Genomic DNA, 18,867 nt, shown 5'->3' on the forward strand with positions numbered 1-18,867 from the left:
GTTCTGCATTCTACTTTGGTGAGTAGCATCTGGGTTCTTAAAAGTTTGTGAGTGGTCATCTAAGATACTCCACTGGTCTCATCCTGTCTGGAGCAAGGGAGAATGAGGAAAACCAAAGACTCATAGGAAAGATTAGTCCAAAGAACTAATGGACCACGACTATCATGGCTTCTACCTGACTGAATCCAGCACAATTAGATGCTGCCCGGTTACCACCACAGACTGCTCTGACAGGGATCACAAAAACAAAAAAACAAAACAGACTTACTGGTCTGACAGAGACTGGAAAAAACCCAAGAGTATGTCCCCCACACTTTTTTAACTTAGTAGTGAAATCACTCCTGAGGTTCACCCTTCAGCCAAAGATTAGACAGGACCGTAAAACAAAATGAGACTAAAAGGGCACATCAGTCCAGGGTCAAGGATAAGAAGGCAAGAGGGTACAGGAAAGCCGGTAGTGGGGAATCCAAGGTTGAGAAGGGAAGAGTGTTGACATGTCCTGGAGCTGGTAACCAACCTCACAAAACAATACATGTATTAATTGTTTAATGAGAAACTAGTTTGTTCTGTAAATCTTCATCTAAAGTAAAATAAAAATAAAGAAATAAGTAAGAAATACCTCACAAAATTGTTGTCAGAATTAAATGAATGTCCCTGTCAGAGAGCATCTCACTTACACATAAAACATGCGAATATATATTTTATTTTCTGCGTTCTTATTCTCATTGGTCTGTGACTGGACAAGCACTTACAGTTGTTAAATATTTTAAGCTCACCCTTTGTACAAATCAGAAAACTGAGGTCTAAGGCAGAATTCAAATTTCCTAAATCTCAGCCCAATGCTCTGTCAGCCACCCTGGCTTCTACTTTTATGAAGAGCTTTTACAGCACAGACATAAACAGCGTTCCCTCCACCGAGTATCACTTCACAGGGTTCTGTGTGAAACTTCGAGAGCTTTGACTTCTAATTTTAATCAATTAGATTAAATTGTGAAGAGTGGTCATACCACTGAGGTACTTGCACATGGGATGTCGTCAGATGGAACACTATCTAGGTAGGTGGTGCTGCACTATGCAAGGCAGAGTAGCCGACAGTGAGTAAGAATCAATACTGGGCATTTATAAGAATTCATGAAAACTTTCTCATGAATATTCAAAGGAGAAAATCTGAACTTGAAATTATTGCATGCAGAAGGTAACACAGAAGTAATTGCTGGCCATAAGAAAATAATAACTTGAAAATAATAGTACTAAAATAGCTTGCATCTGTCGGTTTGCCATACTATGGAAGCTTTTGTGTTGCTGTAATGCTGGAAGCTATGCCACTGATATTCAGATATCAGTAAGTTCACTCATAGCGGGCAGTCAAGAAATCAACCAACACATTATGTTGGGCAAATCTGCTGCAAAACCTCTTTAAAGTCATGAAAAGCAAAGATGTCACCTTGAACACTAAGGTGCACCTGACCCAAGCCATGGTGTTTTCAGTAGCCTAATATGCATGCAAAACCTGGACGATAAATAAGGAAGACCGAAGAAGAATTGACACCTTTGAACTGTAGTGTTGGTGAAGAATATTGAATATACCATGGACTACCAAAAGGATGAACAAATCTGTCTTGGAAGAAGTATAAACAGAATACTCCTTAGAAGCAAGGATGGTGAGACTATGTCTAACACACTTTGGACATGTTATCAGGAGGGACCAAACCCTAGAGAAGGACATCATGCTTGGTAAAGTAGAGGGTCAACGTAAAAAAGGAAGACCCTCAACAAGATGGATTGACACAGTGGCTATAACAATGGACTTAAGAATAACAACAATTCTAAGGATGGCACATGTCATGGATTGAATTGTGTCCCTCAGAAATACGTGTCAACTTGGTTAGGTTATGATTCCCAGTGTTGTGTGGTTGTCCTCTATTTTGTGATTATAATTTTATGTGAAAGAGGTTTAGGGTGGAATTGTAACACCCTTACTAAGGTCACATTCCTGATCCAAAGTAAAGGGAGCTTCCCTGGAGTGTGGACTGTACCACCTTTTATCTTACAAGAGATAAAAGAAAAAGGCTGCAAACAGAGAGTGGGGACTTCATATCACCTAGAAAGAAGCACGGGGAGCAGAGCACATCCTTCAGACCCTGGATTCTTGCACAGAGAAGCTCCTAGTCTGGGGGAAGATTGACTTTCCTCCAGAGCCGACAAACAGAGAAAGCCTTCCCCTGGAGCTGACACCCTGAATTTGAACTTCTAGCCTACTAGACTGTGAGAAAATAAATTTCTCTTTGTTAAAGCCATCCACTTGTGGTATTTCTCTTATAGCAGCACTAGATGACTAAGACAGCGCAGGACCAGGCAGTGTTTCTTCTGTTGTATGTAGGGTCATTATGAATCAGAATGGACTTGATAGCACCTAACAACAACAAAAACAAAACAGCTAACTCCCATTGAACACCTGATATGCAGTAAGTACTGTACAAAATGCTTTTTACAGATCAGCACATTTAAACTTCATACAGTTTTCTTTCATTTTAATAAGAGAATGCAAGATTTAGAAAGTTTAGAATGTCAAGTACCCTGACCAAGGTTACTTAGCCAGTGAATAGAGGGAGAAAAAAAAGTTCCTATGAAGTTGACTTTGACTCATGATGACCCCATGTGTGTCAGAGTAGAGCTGTGCTCCATAGGATTTTCAATGCATGATTTTTTGGAAGTAGATCACTAGGCTTCAGAGGTGCCTCTAGGTGGACTGAAACCTTCAACCTTTCCATTAGGAGCCACGTGCTTCAACCATTTGCACCACCCAGACTATAAAAGCATGTGTGCATGCTCTTATAGTCATAGCAAAACATCATTATATTTAGTAGTGGTTATGTTGCCGAAGAAAGATCTGGTGATTTGCTTCCATAAAGATTTCAGCCTAGGAAACCCTATTGGGCAGTTCTACTCTGTCACATTGGGTCTCTATGAGTCAGAATCAACTCAGCTTCACCCAACAACTACACGTAATTACAGATGACTTGTTTTTTCTAGTTGTTGTTGGTTGAGGCTTAGAGTTGTTTAGTAAAGTTTTATTCCTTCAAATGTGTAATGGTTAATGTTATGTGTCAACTCGCTAGGACTTGATTCCCGGTATTATGTAATTATTCTCCATTTTTCGATCTGATGTAATTATCATTCATTTGTGATATTATGTAATTATCCTCTGTTTTATGTGAAGTAGAATTAGTGTGTGATTTTTTTTTTTTTATTCAAATCACATTCTTACTCAGGTCACACTTATACTCAAGTACCTGATGTAAGAGGAGTTTCCTTGAGAGTGTGGCTTGCATTCAATATATGTATGGATCCTCTAGCAAGGCTATCTCTCATTCTTTTGCTCTGGATATTGCGTCCAGATCATCAGCATCTGACCACCAGTTCTTGGGACTTGAACCAACAACCTGACATCTGATCTGTCAGTTCTGGGATTTGCCAGCTTCTGAAGCTCTGTGAATCATCAGCCTGCTGTCTCACCTGTTGTTTCTGGGATTTACCAGCTCTTGCAACCCTGTGGACAAGTAGCGTGCCATCTGACCTGCTCGTTTGGGGTTCCTCAGCCCCTGCAACTATGTGAGTCAGGAGAAGCCTCCAGTCTGATGCCTGACCCATGGATTTGGGACTTGACGGCCTCCACAACTGTGTAAGTCATTTCCTTGAACGCTCTCTCTCTCTCTCTGCTTCTCTAGAGAACCCAGCCTAATACAAAATGTGTGCATGAAAAGATTACAGTTTACATACACTGAGATTAAAAAAAAAAAAATCAAATCAGAAACTATGAGAACTCAAGGGGATCTCTGCAGGATCAATTAAATAGTTGCTTTAGATAAGCGGGGCTGGAGATTCAGTAAGATGCACAAAAGCCTGTGCTGATAGATTCTGTAAGGAAGAAGACTGCCAGTGTTTTGATATCAATGTGTGAGATCCAGAGTCCTTTAGTGAACCAGCCAGATGTAGGCTGGTGAGTAAGAATCAGCCGGACTACCCACCTCTTTATGAACCAGATTCTAGCAGCACACAGAAGCAATTATATAACCACACTGCTGAGAAGAGGGTATTGTCAGCAGTGGAGAGAAATTAATTGCCTGTGAAAATGGCCAAAAAGAGGAAGAACAAATGCAGAAAGCAACTGTGAGTCTCTGAGTACAGAATATCACCATGTAAGAGGAAAGTGATTATCCCAACCACTTCCTTTTACTACACTTTAGTTTCTGTGGAGTCCCTGGGTGGTGCAAATGATTAACAAGCTTGGCTTCTAATTGAAATGACAACTGGTACTGGTCAGTTTCTGTAGAATTCATAGCTGTCTTTCTAATGCCACTGCCCTGTCTTAGCTCTGGCTCTCACCGTCTCTCCCTAAGGTTGCTGTAACAGCCTCTGCCTAGTCTCTCTGCTTCAAGTCTCTGGCTCCCTTAAGGTTGTCGCTCAAAAGTGTTGCCAGAGGGATCTTTCTAAAGGATACCTCTAATCTTATCCATTTTTGGGTTCCATCCATTGTCCCCCGTATGTCACAGCAGAACTTTGCCATCTGCTTCATGTTTAGAAATACAATTGGTTGTCAAGCTCAGTTTTGTGCCCAACTCCAAAATATGAAGAGATAAAGGAGAATCTACTATGGTTGAAGTAGAAGAACTGGATTCCTACCAGTTTACAGGCTCTAGCCTTCCCCTTTTCCTGCCTTACACCAGCAGCTCTGTATTATTAGAAGCCCTAGAGATCCTCTAAAGAACACTAGGACTCCAAGAATGACCATTGGATATTTAGTGATCTACCAGAAAATGTCTAAACTTCTTAGTAAGATATGAAGTTTCCTTCACTGGGCTCTTGTAGTCCCATTTTTAACCCTCTATTGTCATACTCAGTGGTTCAAACAAATATGAACAACATGAAGTTCCCAACCAGCCCATGCAATTTCTTATCATTGTGGTTTTACACATGCTGGTTCCACTACATGAAATGTATTTCCACCATGCCTTTTCCTCTGTCAGAGAAACTTCTAGAACTAGTACCTATCTTCTTTGTAAAGTCTTTGCTAGCTTTTACCTTTCCTTTAGATGAATCCATCATTCTCTTCTTTGTTTCTACTGTACTTTGCACAAACTACTCTTGATGCTCTTGATTTACTGCATAGTAATATTGGCATGGAGTCTACGGGTGGAGCAGATGGTTAACATGGTTAACATGTTTGACTGCTAAAAGGTTCTCTACTAGGTGAGATGAGCTGTAGCCCCAAATTACTGTGCACTACACATATGAAAAGTACTGTTGGAAGGAATTTGTCATGGATTCAATGGTGTCCCCCCAAAACATCTGTCAACTTGGCTAGGTCATAATTCCCGGTACTGTAATGATTGTCTACCATTTTGTCACCTGATGTGATTTCACTGTGTTGTAAATCCTGTCACTATGATGTAATGAGATGGATTGGTGATAGTTATATTGATGAGATCTACAAGATTAAATAGTATCTTAAGTCAATCTCTTTAGAGATATAAAAGTGAGTAGCAAGCAGAGAGACAGGGGGACCTCATACTACCAAGAAAGCAGGGCTGGGAGCAGAGTGTGTCCTTTGGACCCAGAGTTTCCACACATAGAAGCTCTTAGTCCAATGGAAGATGATGAGAAGGGCTTTCCTCCAGAGCCGACAGAAAGAGAAAGCCTTCCCCTGGAGCTAACATCCTGAAATTGGACTTCTAGCCTACTAGACTGTGAGAAAAAAAAAATTCTCTTTGTTAAAGCTATCCACTCGTGGTATTTCTGTTATAGCAGCACTAGATGACTCAGGTAGATACCAACTGGTAGTTACCAGAAAGAGAGCCCCTCTTCTAAGAAGAATTCATAGCAGAAGTCCGTTTGAAAAAGGATTAGATGACAAGAAAGATCTCAAAAGATGAAAAGAGTGCAGACTGCAGGCAGGATATCACAGAAGGCCTGGAAATGTCGGAGTCCAATTTTTAAGTCCCCCTCTTGGATGTTGGCTTGGCTAGAAAGGTCTCATTGAGAACAAGACCATATACAAGGGAATCTGTCACCCATATCTGTGGGGAACACAGCATCTAGCTCAGTGCTGAAGCACAGTAGCCTCTCAATAATGATTTGCTGAATAAATGAATGAAATCTAAACCAAAGGAGTCTATAAACCATGCAAAATAGTGCAGAAAGCTAAGGTCAGCATTCTAGATAAGACCATCTAAACAGGCCATTAGATTCAGGAAATAGAAAATGGCACCCACATAGGGCATGGTGCAGGTGTTCATCAGGCCAATGAGGTGACAGTAGAAAGCAGCAGGTAGAGAGGAATGGGTGTTGAGATTGATCTTAAGGCAATGCATGGAAAGATCAACTGTGTTTAAAGAACCAAAAATGAATTCATCAAATAGAGTGTGTTTAGGAGGAACTATGAACACACTATTTAGATATTATAAGCCTGGAAAGTAGGTTGAAGCTAATTTGTCAAATAGTGTAATTATATTTAAATTTTTAATTTAAAAACCTATTTGTGGAAAAGCTCTTTCCAATAACATATATTACTTTCCTGTCTTCATTAGATGCAAAAGAATATTCCGCATTAAGGGACCCTCTGCGCTACATATTTGTAATAAAATATTTGACTCTGTATTACTTCAAGAGCAAATTCTGTGTCATGAATGATCTGGGCTTGAGCTTAGCTGTAGCTGAAGTAGTGCATCAGGTGTCCAACTCACTGCCTGTTTCATAGCTTTGTCCCCTTTTCAGATTCTCAAATTCCAGTACGAGAGATAAAGGAGAGGGGAGGTTGCATCAAAACCCTCCAGTGAAGTAGCAAAAAGATGGAAGCAACCAAGGTACCTATCAATGGATGAATGGATAAACAAATTATGGTATAGTCACACAATGGAATACTATGCAACAATAAAGAACAACCATGAATCCGTAAAACATTTCATAACATGGAGGAATCTGGAAGCCATTATGCTGAGTGAAATTAGTCATTTTCAAAAGAACAAATATTGTATGAGACCGGTATTATAAGAACTCAAGAAGTAGTTTAAATACTGAAGAAAATATTCTTTGATGGTTACAGGGTGGGGAGGGAGGGAGAGGAGTATTCACTAATTAGATAGTAGACAAGAACTATTTTAGGTGAAGGGAAAGACAACACACAATACAGGAGAGGTCAGCACAGCTGGCCTAAACCAAAAGCAAAGAAATTTCCTGAATACAATCGAACACTTTGAAGGCTGGAATAGCAGAGGCAGGGACCTGGTGACCATGGTTTCAGGGGACATCTAGGTCAATTGGCATAACAAAATGTAATAAGAAAACATTCTGCATCCCACTTTGGTGAACAGAGTCTGGGGTCTTAAACACAAACAGGCGGCCATCTAAGATGCAACAGTTGGTCTCAACCCACCTAGAGCAAAAGAGAATGAAGAACAAGGACACAAAGTAACTATGAGCCCAAGAGACAGAAAGGGCCATATAAACAGGAGACTACATCAGCCTGAGACCAGAAGCACTAGATGGTGCTGGCTACAACCAATGACTGCCCTGACAGGGAACACAACAGAGAATCTCTGATAGAACAGGAGAATAGTGGGATGCAGGCCTCAAATTCTCATTTAAAAAAAAAAAAACAGACTTAATGCTCTGACTGAGAATGGAGGGACCCCGGAAGTCTTGGTCCCCAGACTTCTGTTACCCCAAGACTGGAACCATTTCCAAAGCCAACTCTTTAGACAGGGAATGGACAAAAAATGAATCTGGTGAGGAGTGAGTTTCTTGGCTCAAGTAGACAGACACATGAGACTATGCGGGCAGCCCCTGTCTGGAGACAAGATGAGAAGGCAGAGGGGGACAGGATCTGACTGAATGGATACGGGGAATATAGTGTGGAGAGGAGGAGTGTGCTATTCCATTAGGGGGAGAGCAACAAGGAGTACATAGCAAGGTGTGTATAAGTTTTTGTATGAGAGACTGACTTGATTTGTAAACTTTCACTTAAAGCACATTGAAAAAATTTAAAAAAAAAAAATTCCTCAGTGATATTCAACAAGTTGGGACTATGGGATTCTCACCAGTCTCGAATCATGACAGTTTAGGACTAAATTTCTGCTCTTGACTGGGATGTAATTTTTCTCTCTGTGATTTTCATCAAGCAGTCCTAGTCCTTTCCTCTGAAGTGAAACAGAACAGATACATATAACATCCTTCAAAATGTTCCTTTATCTCCCCTTTTAGTACTAAGCTTATTTCGCCAGCTTAGTTCTTTCAACCATTCATCATGATTTGGTCCTGTGAGACAGGAGAATTCTAAATTTTCCCTTCTTCATAATGGGCCATGTCTGTCTAGTTTTTGGTGCTGGTTGAGGTGTGATTAACTCTTCAATAATACTGATTTAAATTGCCAATTTTGCTGCACTGATTTTCAACCAATATTCACCTCATACTTATTAGCTATCATGGTTCAGACATGGCTATTTTTTTCTGCCGAACTGCAAAAGAATCTTTACAACATTTGATTTCACGGTTGAAATGACTGTTTTTCTCCACTTTCATTCCCAGTTCTGATGAATATTTCTGTTAGTTAGGAAGTAATGTACCTTTGAGCAGTAATGCGCTTGACAAAACTGTAATAAGTGCTTCTGTGCTGTATATGGACGTTTATATTGTATTTTTGAAATGACTTGCTCTTCCAAATTCATTTGTTTTTCTCATGTTTTTCAGAGGATTTTATCGCCATGCACCTCATATAATTTTTATACGCATGTGCTTTCTCCTCACCTCCCTCCATACACACACACCCCCCCACGCACACACAAGATACCTTACATTTAAAGATACCCAAGTTGGTCATATTTAGAGAGTGATTGCTCCTTACTAAATAGAAACAAGAGAAATGTACCCCTGCACTAAGTCAGAGGACTGACACATTGTAGCTGAAAGAACCTTTTAGAAGTCCCAAAATTCCAAATTCCACTGAAACACTAAGGCAGTATTACAGAAAACACCGTTTTCTGAGTGTCCTTTCAAATATTTCACCACAGTTAGTAAGACAACTGAATAATATTGACTCTTGAAATATTTTCTGAAGAGTTTTTTTTTTTTTTTTTTTTAAGTTGGAGAGTAGCTTGTGGTTTTACTGTCATTAAAAATTCTGAGCAAAATTGCATAACGGGGGTAAGGTTAACACTGCATATTTTGAGAAATGTGAAGACAAGGCAAAAACTAAGTTTACTAGAATATTATGACAGAAAAAAGGTGTTTGTATGTAAATATGTATGACCTACCAGTGAGTTTCTCAGTTCTCTCTCTCCCTTCACCATGATCTTATTCATTTATTTAATGAGTAGATTCCAAGGAAAGGAAGACAAGAATACACAAGAAGTAAGTCTTTTTTGGGAGGAGCCTGAAGTCTAGTGAAGCAGAGAAATAATTGTGTAAATCTAAAGATTAAAAAAACAGCCTAGAAAATCCTACAGGACAGTTCTACTCTGTCAATGGAGTCGCTATGAGTTGAAAATTGACTAGATGGCACCTAACAGCAATAAAAACAACAACAATTAATATCAAAATCAAGGCGTGAACTCAGGATGTAAAAGCAAAATAATAATGATGACAGTAACTATAATATTACCAATAACAGATTTTATGGAGTTTTCTGCTACTAGTTTACTTTCCACCTTGAGCCCTATTCTACTAGGGGGCAGGTGTTAAATCTCAGCCAGTTCCATTAATTTTGGTTGATTCAGAGTAATCTCTTTTATGGGTTTCCATGTCTTCTTCTAGGATTGTATTAAGTTAGCACTGGAAGTATGAGAGATTTGGTGTCCTGTGAAGAATCTTTGGTTTTCATCTTACCACACCGTCACCCAGTAAGACATCTATGTCCCACCTAGTCTTGGTGGTTGGTAGAGACAGATTCTGAATGCATCCTCTTTGGCCCTGACTCAAGGCCTCTTGATCCCACTGGTTCTTTGTGCCAGAGGCTCTTCCACTCTCAACCACTCAGTACAGCATGCTGCTACTCCTGCAATTCCTCTGGAATGTATGAGGCTCTTTGAGTCTACCTGGTGAACCTGCCTAGATACTAGACTACACATCCCTACTCTCTGAGGTTATATTATGAGGCTGACTGCTTTCTCAGATTTCACCAGGGAAGTGAGGTACAAGCCTTCTTTGTTGTCACAGCTCTTAACCAACCTGGAGTTCCATTACCCCATCCTGAGCCTCACTCCATGGACGAAGTGATCCTGCTCCTCAGAATAGAGAAAGCCTTAGATTCTTGCTTCCCCACCAATTCTCCTTTTTTAGCCTGGACATAATAATCTTCGTCTATTCGGCAGACAGGAGAAAGGGAAAGGAAAAGTGACTCTCTCCTGAATAGTCTCATAAATCCTTTGTCTATTGTTTTAAACTTTATGGTCTTAGATTTTGATACTTGGTACCAAGATTTTTGAGCACCAAACTTTTTTTTTTTTAATTAAACCTTTTTTTGTTTGCTTGTGTCTCTCCACAGTTTTACTTGAAACTGAGAACACAGATGTCACAATCTTGTTTAATGGGGAAGAGCCACGGATCAAAATGAATTACCAGGAGTCAAAAAACATATTGATTAATATATCAAAACATTGTCATGCCACATAACTAACTACTGGATGTGATAAGTGTTATACTAGAGGCAACATAGAGAAGAAAGTGACCTTAGCCAAGCACTGATATCATAAATTATATATTTTTATTGTCTTTTATAATAACATTGGATTTGATTCCTTCTAGCCTCCCTCAACCTTGAGTTTCTCTTGCAGGAAAGGTCTAAGTTTACAGACTGTAGTACATGTGAGAGTGTAAATACCTAGGATTATATTTCGTTTAGGTCATTATCTTTATTAATTGCATCCTAAATGCACACATGAGGTTTTTGGATCAGAGACAGATGGTTATAGCTCACTTAAAATCAAATACCAACCATGAAGTTTTCCAGACCTCTGGGGTGATGTAATGAAAGTCAGGTCAGATGTCCTACACGTACAAGAATGTCAATAATGACTCTGTATTCCTTCCATCTTCTTTTGATGCTTCCTGCATTGTTTAATATTGATTGGTTTAAAGTCAGGAAAGGTGTGCATCAGGGTTGTATTCTTTCACCATACCTATTTAATCTGTACACTGAACAAATAATATGAGAAGCTGGACTATATGAAGAAGAACAGGGCATCAGGATTAGAGGAAGACTCTTTAACAACTTGCGTTATGCAAATGACACAACCTTACTTACTGAAAGTAAAGAGGACTTGAAGCCCTTACTAATGAAGATCAAAGACCACAGCCTTCAGTACGGATTACACCTCAACATAAAGAAAACAAAAATCCTCACGACTGGACCAATGAGCGACATCATGGCAAACGGAGAAAAGATAGAAGTTGTCAAGGATTTCATTTTACTTGGATCCACAATCAAGAGCCATGGAAGCAGCAGTCAAGAAATCAAAAGACACATTGCATTGGGCAAATCTGCTTCAAAGGACCTCTTCAAAGTGTTGAAGAGCAAAGATGTCACCCTGAAGACTAAGGTGTGCCTGGCCCAAGCCATGGTATTTTCAATCACATCATATGCATGTGAAAGCTGGACAATGAATAAGGAAGACCGAAGAAGAGTTGACACCTTTGAATTGTGGTGTTGGCGAAGAATATTGAATATACCATGGACTGCCAAAGGAACGAACAAATCTGTCTCCGAAGAAGTACAGCCAGAATGCTCCTTAGAGTCAAGGATGGTGAGACTGCATCTTACATACTTTGGACATGTTGTCAGGAGGTATCAGTCCCTGGAGAAGAACATCATGCTTGGCAGAGTACAGGGTCAGCAGAAAAGAGGAAGACCCTCAATGAGGTGGATTGACACAGTGGCTGCAACAATGAGCTCAAGCATAACAATGATTGTAAGGATGGCTCAGGACAGGGCAGTGTTTTGTTCTGTTGTGCATAGGGTCGCTATGAGTCAGAACTGACTCGACGACACCTAATAACAACATATTTTACCATACATGATGTCCTTTTCTAGCTATTGGTCTTTCCTGATGATATGTCAAAAGTAAGCAAGTCAAAGTCTTGCCATCCTCAGTTCTAAGAGTTCTGGTTATATTTCTTCTAAGATCACTTTATAGATAAAATAAACCCACTTGCTAAAAAATTAAGTCAAAGATCACACTTGGAATGAAACCAGATTCCTAATTTTAAGATCAAGGATACTGGAAATATTTTCATGAAGGACATAAAAATCATTATAAGGACAAAGTTATATAATATTCCATATAGCTTCTCCTTCCTGATACAGCAAAATAGGAATCTCTCTTTTTTACCCACATGCTCAATCATTTACTGTTTCAGGATCATTTAAAGATAAAATTGCTAAAATGAAGAAAATTTGTCTTTGAGAGTTAAAAAAACTTTAAAATTTTTCTGAATTAAAAAAGAAGACATTTGTTAAAGTAAGATTTATTTTAAAAAACCTATTGGGATTAAAATTTAAGATTTGAATTGCTTAATAAATTCATTTTTCAACACAAAGATTTTTTAATTATTCTGAAAAGCTCTGATACTTTAAAATGAATATTTCTTTCCCTTTTAACAGACCCTAGCTCTTAATAAAACACAAGGACATGACTAAGGCCTCTTTATGGGAATACACACCATTTGTGAGGATACACACTAATTGAGACAGTAGTCAAATGGTTTGAATAAGACACTTTTCATTAAGGATATCAATGTTTTATTTTAATGCTTATATAAGAGAATTTTAGTAAGTTTATATTTGCATTTTCTCATTTTTCCAAGGTAGTTGATAACACCTCACCAGCCTAGACAGACTACTGTATAACTGAACAAAAACAAAGACATTCAAAAACCAAGGAATCCTATTAACACAAAATGAAGAAAATTCATTATGTTAATAAACTCTGAGAATTTCTAAATTGCCTCATGACACTTTCAGCATAACAATATGCGATTTTCCTTTGTGCTGCTAAATGTGAAGATGTGATTTGTAGTCATGTTGTAGTAGTAATACTGTTGTGTATTCATTTATAAAGTGTTCATAAAATTTGAGTATAATAGAGTACAATTAAAATCATCTGTGTTTTTCTGAGGTGATTCCCGTTAAATGTTTGATTTCAGTTGCTTCATATAGTTTTTTTTGTAAAGATATCTACTTACGCTAATTGGCTCAATCAAAAATATATAAAGACAATGTGATGTGTTGTTGATAGGAGCCTTGGAGTCAGTTCCAGTTCACAGTGATCCCATGTACAATAGAACGAAACAGATGTAGCAAGATGCAAAAAGAGATAAAGCTAAATCTAATTTCTGTCTAGATTTTGCTTTCATGAACAAGCTATTTTTAATCTGTATAATTTTTCACATGTAGGAAATTCAAATACCCATGAACAGAACTAAACAGAGAGAGTCCAGAATTTACAGTTTTTTTGGAGACCATAACTTTAATTTTCATATGAACTATGTGATTTTCATTCATATATGCTATTTTTTGTGAAAGAAAGTGATGAAGCAACCATCCACCAACAACAGGACAAGTGAGTGGACATGCTTTTGCTAGTAGTGAGCATGGGTTAATACACCTTTTTGCCTTTCAAAGTAACTGTCTGGGGACATGGAAGTATTTGGGATCATTAGGCAAACCAAGATACCAGTTTGTGTGAGAGTTAAACTGACAAAATACATATTGAAATGAACTAAGTATTCACAAGAAAAGAAAAATTCTTGTTATATTATTGCAAAGTGTCTACTAAAAGGATTATATTAAAAGTTAGATAATCAAATTAATAACATTAAAGTACATTGAGGCCTATTATGGATTGAATTGTATCCCCCAAAAAGAAATGTGAAAGTCCTAAACTCTATAGCTGTAAATATGACCCAGTTTGGAAATAGAGATTTTCTTTTATTATATTAATGAGGTCACACTACAGTAAGGTGAGTTCTAAATCTAATCACTTCTGAGTGGTGTCTTCAAAAAGAGCAAAATAGATACAACACGGGGAAGACAGACACCATGTGAGAACCTGTCTAGAAGCAATGGAGTGCCAAGGATTGCTGGCAGACACTTGAAACTAAGAGAGAGGCCCACAGAAGGAATTGACCCAGAGTTAAACTTTTAGTCTTGAGAATTGTCAGAAAATAAATTTATGTTCTTTAAAGCCACCCACTTTTGGTAGTTTTTGTTATAACAACCGTAGGTAACTAAGACAATGTCTAACATTAATAAATGTTTACTACGTGATGGGCATTCTACTAGAAAAATGAGATACAGCTTCCGTACTCAAGGAATTTTAAATGTGCTATAATACACAGAAACAACAGTCATACAATACTACATATAATTATAATAAAATTAAAGAATCAATTGAAACAATTAATGAAATTCCAGGTAAGGTCCTGAGTTAGATGTAAGTATGACCCTGTTGGGAAATAGAGGTTTTCTTTTCTTATATTAATGAGGTTATACCAGGTTAGAGTGGGCTCTAAATCTAATCATTTCTGAGTGGTGTCTTCAAAAAGTACAATTTAGACACAGACAAACACAGGGGAAGTCTGAATCCAGTGAACACCCATCTCTGAAGACAATCCTGAGAAGACTTCAAACCAAGTTAGACTCACTCTCTGAGTCTAAAAAACCAATGGTCTGGCAGACAAGATGCTTTCACAGTTTCAATTAAAAACATATATATATATATATATATATATGTGAAAAACATTATGAGTAGCACAAATTGATGGGCGAGGTCACTCCTGGTGAAAAGTGAGGAGTATAGAGTATCAACGAGTAAGAACAAGTATTCTGTTAAAATAAAGGAAAAGAGATTTATTGAAGTTTCAAAACAGTTCAAGCTGGGAATATGTCTGATCTCACAATGTGAAGTCAAACCCTTCAAAATGGAGTAACAGAGGCATCACAACACTCTGAATGGAAGTTGTGAGATCAGGGAAGCCTGAGGCAGGGCAACTGGAAGTGGGGGCTTTACAGTGATTGGTGGGAAACATGAATGAGGGCTATTGGAATTGATTAGTTTAAATATGTGCCTAAGGGGGGTTTTACAGGGTAAAAAAAAAAATTTTTTTTTTTTTTTTTTTTTTTTGCGGGGTGGTCATGTGGTAATTATCTTAAAGCATTTCCTGAGGGCAGTTGAGGAAATTTCTGATAATCGTCTTTTGTCAAGGACTTCCTTTAGGAGCATTCTTCCTTTATCTTAAGTTTGGCTACAGAGAAAAACTATCCTTTGTTATGTGCTTAAGTCTGTCTGAGGGTTTCACAGTTGCAGGGGAAATAAGCAAAAGCTCCGGCCTGGGCTGATTACAAGTCCTCAATTCTGGAACTCTTGACAGTTCCAACTCTGGTTCTGCTATTTATCAGCTGTGTGGCCTTTGGAAATTTATTTAACTTATCAGTGATTCAGTTTACTCACCTTTAAAACAAATATAGCAATAATATCTCCCTCATTGGATTACTCTGAGGGTTAAATGAGTTGTTGTTTTTGTTGTTTTGTTAGGTAGTGTCCAGTCGGTTCCAATTCATAGTGACCCTATGTGCAACAGAAGGAAACGCTGCCCAGTCCTTCACCATCTTCACAATAATTGTTATGTTTGGACTCATTGTTGCAGTTACTGCGTCAGTCCATTTCGTTGAAGGTCTTCCTCTTTTTCGCTGACACTCTAATTTACCAAGCACGATGTCCTTCTCCAGGGACTCGTCCCTCCTGATAACATTTCCAAAGTACATGAGACAAAGTCTCATCATTCTGGCTTGTAAGGAGCATTCTGGCTGTACTTCTTCCAAGATAGATTTGTTTGTTTTTCTGGCAGTCTAAGGTATATTCAATATTCTTTGCCCACACCATAATTCAAAAGCATCAATTCTTGTCAAGCTTTCATATGCGTACGAGGCAATTGAAAACTCCATGGCTTGGGTCACGTGCATCTTAATCCTCAAAGTCACATCTCTGCTTTTCAACACTTTAAAGAGGTCTTTTGCAGCAGATTTGCCCATGCAGTGCATCTTCTGATTTCTTGACTGGTGCTTCCATGGGTGTTGACTGTGGATCCAAGTAAAATGAAGTCCTTGACAACTTCGATATTTTCTGTTTGTCGTGATGTTGTGAAGATTTTTATTTTCTTTATGTTGAGCTGTAATCCATACTAAAGGCTGTGGTCTTTGATCTTCTTTAATAAGTGCTTCAAGTCCTCTTCATTTTCAGCAAGCAAGGCTGTGTCATCTGCATATCGAAGGTTGTTAATGAGTCTTCCTTCAATCCTGATGCTGCATTCCTTTTTATATAGTCCAGCTTCTCGGATTATTCATTCAGTATAAGACAGAATAAGTAGGGTGAAAGGACAACCCTGATTCGCAGCTTTCCTGACTGTAAACCTCGCATTACCCCATTGCTCTCTTTGAATGACTGCCTCTTGGTCTGTGTACAGGTTCCTCGTGAGCACAATTAAGTGTTCTGGAATTCCCATTCTTCGCAATGTTACCCATAATTTGTTATGATCCACACAATTGAATGCGTTTGTATAGTCAATAAAACACAGGTCAATGTTTTTCTGGTATTCTCTGGTTTCAGCCATGATCCATCTGCCATCAACTATGATATCCTTCTCACATATAAACACCTATGATACTTTACCAAAATTATAACTGGAGTAGTGAAATATAGTTCAAACATAAATATTTTACAAACAAAATAAAAGAGAAATCACTAGACATTAAAGAAAGCCAACATTGCAAAAGAAAGGCAACAAATTCAACAAAATTGAAGATGCAATTTTTAAGTAAGTGTAATTAATGGAATAATCAGAGCATGACTTTGAAGCACTTTTTTTCCCCAGAAAGTTAAAGTATAATACTCTTTATGGGAATCAAACAAAAATGACATTAAGAAACAAACTGTATTATAAATAAAATCCAAGAACATATAATTGCTATGAATTTTGATATGTTCATTAACACATCAAAAATAAAACTTCTAGAAATTGAAGGAGTTATTGAAAGCACAATCATTGTGATAGTATCCATCACATATATCTCAGGTTCTGCTTTTTTAAAAAATGACAAATAATATCATAAAAATTTTGAAAGACACCATCATGTTTCTCTTACTAACATATAACAGCATTTTTGTAGGAGAAATAGAGAATTCACAATTGTTCTAAGTATTTGTGGAATATAAAGTTCAAATATATACATAATTTCTTTTTAAAAACAAACTTGATTCTGGAATAAATCAAAGATTTAGAAAATAAACAGATTTTTCTGAATTGACCTAGGAGTTAGTTCTTAAACAGAACAATAAGTTGGCATAACTTTTTAAGTTGACATTTAAATTTATTATTCTCAAGAATATTTTAATGACTGGAGAAATATGTATAATATAAAAAGAAAAGTGTTTTCACTCAGTTCAGGGCAAGAAGTAGAAGCCAATCCAGGCAAAAAGGCCTCAATACAGGCGACTAAGTGCATCCAAAATCATTTGTAAATGACGGCGGATTCAATGTCAGCCGACTCCCCTGGAATCCTGGTGTCAAGGCTAGGCCACAGTATCTGCTACAGGCATTGAAAGTCACTGCTCCTAACTGCAAAAGTCATTGTTGCCATCACCACCAGCTCACATCTGTGAAGCTGTTACCTGGGACTAGAAAATGGATTCTAGTTACTGCAAATATTCGTAATTTTTAGAATTGCTTGTTTATATCCATGGCTATGGAAAGATGGCCTGCATCTCATTTCTGAATTCCAAGTTTCAGTTGAATATGTCTTTAATCCTCTCCTGCAAAGGAGTATCAGAAATGTAATTTTTAGCTTTTTAACCACAGCAAATGAAAGCAGGAAATGGAGTTTGAACAAGTCTATTGAAGTATCTACTACAAGCAGAATATAAAATGCAAGTATGATATAATTTCAAATTCCTAGGAAAACATATCAAAAGTTAACTATTAATTATACCTGAATATTGAAATGAAAGATGACTTTTTTATATTTATTATTAAAATTCACTGAAATTAACATATACTACTTTCTAATTTTTTTTTTTTTAATTTATAAATTTGCACCACTCAGGATCTTTGTGAAAATCATAGAAACTGACTCTTGCTAACAGAAGCAGAAAAATGTTACTGGAAGTATATCTAAAAAATCTAAAGAAAAGCTGAGAAATGACTTAAAAATGAGACAGAAAATAGCATCTAAAAAAGGAAAAACACTAGGAATGAATTTAATCAAGGAGGTGAACAACTTGTACGCCGAAAACTACAAAACATTGCTGAAAGAAATTAAAGAAGATATAGATAATTGGAAAGACATTCTGTGTTTACAGACTGGAGAATTTAAAATTCTCAAGATGTCAATATGACCCTAAGTGATTAGTAGATTCAATGCAATCTCTATCAAATTCCAATGGCTTATTTTGCAGGAATAGAAATGTCAATTCTAAAATTCATATGGAATCCAAGAGGTCCTAAATAGCCAAAACACTCTTGAAAGAGAAGAACAAAGTTGAAGGACTCACACTCCCAATTTCAAAACTTCCTACAAAGCTACAGTAATTAAAATCATGTTTGTACTGGCATAAGGATACATATATAAACCTATGGAGTAGAATTGAGAGTCAAGAAATAAACCCATATGCCTATGGTTGACCAAATTTTGACAAGTGTGCAAAGTTGATTTAATGGGTAAAAAGTAGTCTATTCAATAAATAGTACTGGGACAAGTGGATCTGCACATGCACAAGAATGAAGTTAGACCCATACTTTGCACCACATAACTCAAAATGGATC

The sequence above is a fragment of the Elephas maximus genome, chromosome 5, assembly GCF_024166365.1.
Source record: "Elephas maximus indicus isolate mEleMax1 chromosome 5, mEleMax1 primary haplotype, whole genome shotgun sequence".
Lineage (NCBI taxonomy): Eukaryota > Metazoa > Chordata > Mammalia > Proboscidea > Elephantidae > Elephas > Elephas maximus.